Genomic DNA, 9,345 nt, shown 5'->3' with positions numbered 1-9,345 from the left:
TGATGATTAGATGAAAGAACAAGCAAATACATGTTTTAAATGAAATAATTAATAACTCATTCTTGATAAATGGTACTGTAACAAGCATCCATTCCTTTTTTGTTCTTTAAATGCAGGGCTTTGTTGCATCTTTAAAATATCACAAATAGATCTTAAGAACCATCTGGCTTCTTGTTTTTTCCATAGCTGGACAATTCTTAGATATTATTCATCAGCCTGTTGAACTGTTCCTTTTCCAGAATTATAGATACAATCCAAATTTTTTTTAACTATTGTGTTTTGCTGAATCAAAGCATCTGGGTATGACACATTTTCAATGTGTTTCCTTCAAGAATGAACTCATCTTTTGGGGTTTGAGATACTGAACAACAGATGACTGGTGCCATCCAAACATTGTGATTGTATTTTTTACCCAATAAATTTCAGATGTGAACAAGAGACCCATCCTCCAGAATAAAAACATTGATGGGAAGTGAGCATATGTAGACCTCAGCTTGTAAAGGAAGCCCAGTGTAAAGGAAGCCCAGTATATGTCTATGGAGGGTCAAAACCATAGCCAGTTCCTTTCTATTTCCCCATCACTTGTCAACCTGGAATCTATTTTTCTTTCTAAGGAGACTTTTTTATGTTGATGTGATTGAAGTCCTCTGGGGTCCTTCATAATTACTGTGTGTCTCTTCTGAGCGATGTCAACATTCTCTGGAATGTCAATAATCTGATTGCTGAGAACGGTTTTCATTCTTGCAGGAAGCGGATTTCTCTTAGCATTCACCTGTTACATACAAGTGACTGATAGATTTAAATTTTGGTGGCCCTGCCTATAATCACACCCTTTAATTAGCACTTGTTTGTTGCAAAATGCAAAACAAATAGGAGTGTTGGTGTTGACCTCTCAAAGACAGTACAGGATCTGAACCAAATACATCTCACTATTATAGAAGGGGGTGACCTGAGTTATATGAGTTAGCTGAGATAATAATTCAAATTCATTCCAGAAGTTGTTTGGTACACCTTAAGGACTGATGCCTTACACAGTTGCTTAGCTGGCTGTTTCTTACATAAGCTTTGATAATGACTAGAAAGTAAGTAAGGTATTAATGTGTGGTTAAGCCATAGGTAGCCATGATACAATGTGAAGAGTAGTAAAATAAATGCTCCAAGTGGCATGAAAGCACAGTGGAGGAATATGTTAGTTTGGAATAGATTTTTATAATACATAGCTCTGTGAAATCTTTCTTTTAGTGAATAATATGCTTTTAAAGAATCTTCCCACCTGTCCCCCCCCCACCTCCTCCCACTCACTTTGTTCTGCCAGGTCCTCCTTCTCGGCTACTGAATTAACATTATATCTTTACTACACACACACACACACACACACACACACACACACACACACAGATGCTTATCTTGTTTCTTCTTATAAGAGCTAAGGTTTTGTCAGTTCAAGTTAGACAGTAAAAGCCTAAAATGCTTTTCTTAAATATATCTATTGTTGTTTGCTTCTGAATGTAAGTTAGGTATTGAGTATTACTTCCTCATTAAAATGTGATTAACTTAAAAATAAAGTTAAAATAAAGGCTTAAAAATAAACCCTTTCCTGATCTGATGATATATTTATGCCACAACCTTTTATTTCTCAAGAAATAAAAAAGGTGCAGAGGAACCAAGATGGCAGAGTAGAAGGACGTGCTCTAATACCCTCTTGTGAGAACACCATAATCACAACTAGCTGCTGGACAAACATCGACAGGAAGACACTGGAAGTCACAAAAAAAGATACCCCACATCCAAACACAAAGGAGAAACCACAATGAGACAGCAGGAGGGGCGCAATCACAGTAAAATCAAATCCCATAACCGGTGGGTGGGTGACTCACAGACTGGAGAAGACTTATACCACAGAAGTCCACCCACTGGAGTGAAGGTTCTGAGCCCCACGTCACGCTTCCCAACCTGAGAGTCCGGCAACGGGAGGAGGAATTCCTAGAGAATCAGACTTTGAAGCCTAGTGGGAATTCACTGCAGGACTTTGACAGGACTGGGGGAAACACAGACTCCACTCTTGGAGGGCACACACAAAGCATTGGGACCCAGGGGAAGGAGCAGTGGCCCCAGGGGAGACTGAACCAGACCCACCTGCTAGTGTTGGAGGGTCTCCTTCAGAGTCGGGGGTGGCTGTGGCTCACTGTGGGGACAAGGACACTGGCAGTAGAAGTTCTGGGAAGTACTCCTTGGCATGAGCCCTTCCAGAGTCTGTCAATAACCCCACCAAACAGCCCACATGGGCTCCAGTGTTGGGTTGCCTCAGGCCAAACAACCAACAGGGAGGGAACCCAGCCCCACCCATCAACAGTCAAGTGGATTAAAGTTTTACTGAGCTCTGCTCACCAGAACAATAGTCAACTCTACCCACCACCAGTCCCTCCCATCAAGCCTCTTAGAAAGCCTCATCCACCAGAGGGAAGACAACAGAAGCAAGAAGAACTACAATCCTGCAGCCTGTGGAAACAACTAAATGAAGTGGAGATAGGCAACCTTCCAGAAAAAGAATTCAGAATAGTGATGATGATCCAGGATCTCAGAAAAAGAATGGAGGCAAATATCGAGAAGATGTAACAAAAGTTTAACAAAGACCTAGAAGAATTAAAGAAGAAACAAACAGAGATGAACAATACAATAACTGAAATGAAAACTACACTAGAAGGAATCAATAGAAGAATAACTGAGGCAGAACAGCAGATAAGTGACCTGGAAGACAGAATGGTGGAATTCACTGCTGTGGAACAGACTAGAGAAAAAGAATGAAAAGAAACGAAGACAGGCTAAGAGACCTCTGGGGCAACATTAAATGCAACAACATTCGCATTATAGGGGTCCCAGAAGGAGAAGAGAGAGAGAAGGGACCAGAGAAAATATTTGAAGAGATTATAGTCAAAAACTTCCCTAACATGAGAAAGGAAATAGCCACCCAAGTCCAGGAAATGCAGCGAGTCCCATACAGGATAAACCCAAGGAGAAACACACTGAGACACATAGTAATCAAACTGGCAAATATTAAGGACAAAGAAAAATTATTATGAAATTATTATGAAAGCAGCAAGGGAAAAATGACAAATAACATACAAGGGAACTCCCATAAGGTTAACAGCTGATTTCTCAGCAGAAACTCTACAAGCCAGAAGGGAGTGGCATGGCATACTTAAAGTGATGAAAGGGAAGACCCTACAACCAAGATTACACTACCCAGCAAGGATCTCATTCAGATTCTATGGAGAAATCAAAAGATTTACAGAGAAGCAAAAGCTAAGAGAATTCAGCACCACCAAACCAGCTCTACAACAAATGCTAAAGAAACTTCTCTAAGTGGGAAACACAAGAAAAGAAAAGGACCTACAAAAACAAACCCAAAACAATTAAGAAAATGGTCATAGGAACATACATATTGATAATTACCTTAAATGTGAATGGATTAAATGCCCCAACCAAAAGTCACAGGTTTGCTGAATGGACACAAAAACAAGACCCATCTATATGCTGTCTACAAGAGACCCACTTCAGACCTAGGGACACATACAGACTGAAAGTGAGGGGATGGAAAAAGATATTCCATGCAAATGGAAATCAAGAGAAAGCTGGAGTAGCTATAGGCATATCAGATAAAATAGACTTTAAAATAAACAATGTTACAAGAGACAAGGAAGGACACTACATAATGATCAGGGGATCAATCCAAGAAGAAGATATAACAATTGTAAACATTCATGGACCCAACATAGGAGCACCTCAATACATAAGGGAGGTGCTAACAGCTATAAAAGAGGAAATCGACAGTAACACAGTAATAGTGGGGGACTTTAACACCTCACTCACACCAATGGACAGAACATCCAGACAGAAAATTAATAAGGAAACACAAGCTTCAAATGACACAATGGACCAGATAGATTTAATTGATATTTATAGGACATTCCATCCAAAAACAGCAGATTACACTTTCTTCTCAAGTGCACATGTAACATCCTCCAGGATAGATCACATCTTGGGTCAGAAATCAAGCCTCAGTAAATTTAAGGAAATTGAAATCATATCAAGCATCTTTTCTAACCACAATGCTATGAGATTAGAAATGAATTACAAGGAAAAAAACACAAACACATGGAGGCTAAACGCTATGCTATTAAATAACCAAGAGATCACTGAAGAAATCAAAGAGGAAATCAGAAAATACCTTGAGACAAATGACAATGAAAACACGACAATCCAAAACCTATGGGATGCAGCAAAAGCAGTTCTTTTATAGCTATACAAGCCTACCTCAAGAAACAAGAAAAATCTCAAAATAAAATCTAACCTCACACCTAAAGGAACTAGAGAAAGAAGAACAAACAAAACCCAAAGTTAGCAGAAGGAAACAAATCATAAAGATCAGAGCAGAAATAAATGAAATAGAATCAAAGAAAACAATAGCAAAGATCAATAAAACTAAAAGCTGGTTCTTTGAGAAGATAAACAAAATTGATAAACCATTAGCTAGACTCATCAAGAAAAAAGAGGGACAGGAGTCAAATCAATAATATTAGACATGAAAAAGGAGAACTTACAACAGACACTGCAGAAACACAAAGCATCCTAAGGAACTACGACCAGCAACTCTATGCCAATAAGATGGACAACCTGGAAGAAATGGACAAATTCTTAGAAAGGTATAAACTTCCAAGACTGAACCAGGAAGAAACAGATAATATGAACAGACCAATCGCAAGTAATGAAATTGAAACTGTGATTAAAAATCTTCCAACAAACAAAAGTCCAGACCAGATGGCTTCACAGGTGAATTCTATGAAACATTTAGAGAATAGCTAAAACCCATCCTTCTCAAACTCTTCCAAAAAATTTCACAGGAAGGAACACTCCCAAACTCATTCTATGAGGTCACCATCACTCTGATACCAAAACCAGACAAAGATACTACAAAAAAAGAAAATTACAGACCAATATCACTGATGAACATAGATGCAAAAATCCCCAAAAAAATACTAGGAAACACAAATCAACAACACATTAAAAGGATCATACACCACGATCAAGTGGGATTTATCCCAGGGATGCAAGGATTCTTCAATATATGCAAATCAATCAATGTGATACACTATTTTAACAAAATGAAGAATAAAAACTATATGATCATCTCAATAGATGCAGAAAAAGCTTTTCACAAAATTCAACACCCATTTATTATAAAAACTCTCCAGAAAGTGGGCATAGAGGGAACCTACCTCAACATAATAAAGGCCATATATGACAAACCCACAGCAAACTTCATTCTCAATGGTGAAAAACTGAAAGCATTTCCTCTAAGATCAGGAACGAGACAAGGATGCCCACTCTCACCACTATTATTCAACATAGTTTTGGAAGTCCTAGCCATGGCAATCAGAGAAGAAAAAGAAATACAAACTGTAAAAGAAGAAATAAAACTGTCACTGTTTGCAGATGACACGATACTATACATAGAGAATCCTAAAAATGTCACCCGAAAACTACTAGAGCTAGTAAATGAATTTGGTAACGTTGCAGGATACAAAATTAATGCACAGAACTCTCTTGCATTCCTTTACAACAATGATGAAAAATATGAAAGAGAAATTATGGTAACACTCCCATTTACCAATGCAACAAAAAGAATCAAATACCTAGGAATAAACCTACCTAGGGAGAACAAAGACCTGTATGCACAAATCTATAAGGCACTGATGAAAGAAACTAAAGATGACACCAATAGATGGAGAGATATACCATGTTCTTGCATTGGAAGAATGAATATTGTGAAAATTACTATACTATCCAAAGCAATCTACAGATTCAGTGCAAGCCCTATCTATTTACCAATGACATTTTTTATGGAACTAGAACAAAAAATCTTAAAATTTGTATGGAGACAAAAAAGACCCTGAATAACCAAAGCAGTCTTGTGGGAAAAAAACGGAGCTGGAGGAATCAGACTCCCTGACTTCAGACTATACTACAAAGCTACAGTAATCAAGACAATATGGTACTGGCACAAAAACAGAACCATAGATCAAAGGAACAAGATAGAAAGTCCAGAGGGAAACCCACGCACCTATGGTCAACTAATCTATGACAAAGGAGGCAAGGATATACAATGGAGAAAAAACAGTTTGTTCAATAAGTGGTGCTGGGAAAATTGGACAGCTACATGTAAAAGAATGAAATTAGAACACTCCCTAACACTATACACAAAAAGAAACTCAAAATGGATTCGAGTTCTAAATGTAAGACTGGACACTATAAAACTCTTAGAGGAAAACATAGGCAGAACACTCTTTGACATAAATCACAGCAAGATCTTTTTTGATCCACCTCCTAGAGTAATGGAAATAAAAACATAAATAAACAAATGGGACCTAATGAAACTTCAAAGCTTTTGCACAGCAAAGGAAACCATAAACAAGATGAAAAGACAACCCTCAGAATGGGAGAAAATATTTGCAAACAAATCAACGGACAAAGGATTAATCTCCCAAATATATAAACAGCTCATGCAGCTCAATATTAAAGAAACAAACAACCCAATCCAAAAGTGGGCAGAAGACCTAAATAGACTTTTCTCCAAAGAAGACATACAGATGGCCAAGAAGCACATGAAAAGCTGCTCAACATCACTAATTATTAGAGAAATGCAAATCAAAACTACAATGAGGTATCACCTCACACTAGTTAGAATGGGCATCATCAGAAAATCTACAAACAACAAATGCTGGAGAGGGTGTGGAGAAAAGGGAACCCTCTTGCACTGTTCATGGGAATGTAAGTTGATACAGCCACTATGGAGAACAGTATGGAGGTTCCTTAAAAAACTAAAAATAGAATTACCATATGATCCAGCAATCCCACTACTGGGCATATACCCAGAGAAAACCTTAATTCAAAAAGAGTCATGTACCACAATGTTCATTGCAGCGCTATTTACAATAGCCAGGTCATGGAAGCAACCTAAATGTCCATCGACAGATGAATGGATAAAGAAGTTGTGGTATATATACACAATGGAATATTACTCAGCCATATAAAGGAACGAAATTGAGTCATTTGTTGAGACATGGATGGATCTAGAGACTGTCATACAGAGTGAAGTAAGTCAGAAAGAGAGAAACAAATATCGTATATTAACGCATGTATGTGGAACCTAGAAAAATGGTACAGATGAATCAGTTTGCAGGGCAGAAGTTGAGACACAGATGAAGAGAACAAACATATGGACACCAAGGGGAGGAAACCGCGGTGGGGTGGGGATGGTGGTGTGCTGAATTGGGCAATTGGGATTGATGTGTATACACTAATGTGTATAAAATTGATGACCAATAAGAACCTGCAGTACAAACAAACAAAAACAACTAATACTGTACTTTCTTTGGGTTATTTGCATGGAAATACGTTAATATAAATTTTTCAGACATTACATGAAATTTCTAAAAATCTTATATGTTCTGGTATAATGTTATAAGTCATAATTCTAGTTATTACTTTAAAGTGTATATCTCAGAAATAACTAAATTTCCTTGTCAATTGCATTATTATGAACTTTCATCAAATCTTTAACCATGGTCATTTTTAAGTCTTTTGTCATTTACAGACAGTTCCGGGTACACTCTGATGCTTTTGCAAAAATGTTCCTATAAAAGGTTTTCATCTTCAAGGAATTCATGGAAAAGATTCTCACAAGTACAGGTTTCTGGTAACTGACTATACTGCTGAACTGAATAAATAAGCATTTTCAGAACTCTAATGGAAAACTAATGAATTCATAAAAGTGTTTACAAAAGATCAAGATGAAAAAATATTTAATTACATGGGACTGTGTGAACTGATGAGGATGATTATAATTTTTGTGACTTTCTGTTCGAATAAAAACAAGTCCCACAAGAAAAAAATAAATTAAAAAAAACCTTTGTTGTACTGACAACATACATTTTAGTGTAGGCTGACAAAAAACATGCAAGCCCAAATAATCACATTAAAGCCATCTTATATCAGAAGAAATGTACATTAATTTTTGGAAATAATTTCTCATGTAACTCTAATTCCTAAAGAATTTTTGGAAAATACATTAAATTATAAATTATAAGTGCTTGTTAAAGATGTTACTTTATGTCTCAGAATATTCTGGTGTTGACAGTTTTAAGAAAATCATTTTTCCAGGATTAGTAGAAATATGTAAGTAGTCAAATAGGCCATGATACATCATGTATCACTGGGGAGAAAGAAGAAAAATTATCAAAGTTTAGAATTCCTCAAGTCTGGTAGAAATGAAGCTACTAACTGTGACAAGTCTCGGCCTTTTCTGCTGCTCAGAATATAGCTGAGAATTGGGAATTATGCTTGGTAATAAGCTCTTAAGCTTATCTGTAGTGTGGATAAAAGTTCTTACTTGGAAAAGTGATGTTCATTCAACTAGAGCTGATTTTAAACGGATAGAATATAGGCCAGCAGATTTCTGTGACATACTCATAACCTTTCTGTAAATGTGCTGCCTTTATTTTTTATATCAAATGAATACTGGGGTTTCAAAAGGTATTATTCATAAATAGGATATAGTTCCTCAAAGGGGAAAAAAACTAGCCCATAACATACTGACCCTTGGGAAATAAAACACCAAATCATTTCTCCTTTGGAAGAAGTTCTCCTTTGGAACTCCAAAGGAAGCCTATATCTTTTCATCAGTCACTTTTTCAAAGGAAGAAATCACTTGAGTTTCACCATCTATCTGTACGTATTAGGTTGTCAATTTGGTTTGAGTTTTCATCAGAGTTGGGTTAACAGCTGGAAGGAAGAGTTGTCTAATCCAAACATTCACCAGGGGGCCATGAGAAAAATCTGTTACATCTGACATAGGACAATGGTACTTGTTCAAGAAGAGACTTTGAACACTTGTAACGGAAAGGCTACTTTTTGTAAAAATTGTTCAGATAATTCTCACAAATGTAGAATTGAAAATTCTATTTAATTGAAAAAGAAGTCTAATTTAGTAAAGGAGAAATCTTTTCTATATCTATTCATATTATTAATTAAGGGAGTCTTATAAATTAAGTAATTACTACAAGGCCCCAAAGGAAAATATAGTAAGAATCCAAAAACTATCAATGCCAGAATCTAATGCAAAATAATAATTCTACATAATAAAATATACATATTATTCCTAGGTTTGTTAGAGCAAATGACAGAAAAAGGGTTTGAGGATTACTATGTCACAAGTGATATATATCTTTAAAAGAAAGAGTTGAACTGAATATGATAAAATATTAATGTTTACTAATTTGGCAGATG

At 36.5% G+C, this 9,345-nt stretch overlaps 1 pseudogene; it reads right to left on the bottom strand.

The window, feature by feature from the left end:
• Positions 1-204: 204 nt before the first annotated feature.
• Positions 205-739, bottom strand: LOC136132488 (large ribosomal subunit protein uL6-like; annotated as a pseudogene).
• Between the last annotated feature and the right edge of the window lie 8,606 nt (positions 740-9,345).

This window comes from Phocoena phocoena, chromosome 13, assembly GCF_963924675.1.
Source record: "Phocoena phocoena chromosome 13, mPhoPho1.1, whole genome shotgun sequence".
In the NCBI taxonomy this organism is placed as follows: Eukaryota; Metazoa; Chordata; class Mammalia; order Artiodactyla; family Phocoenidae; genus Phocoena; species Phocoena phocoena.
The sequence above is the reverse complement of the archived record's forward strand: the minus strand, read 5'-3'. Positions and strand labels throughout refer to the sequence as shown.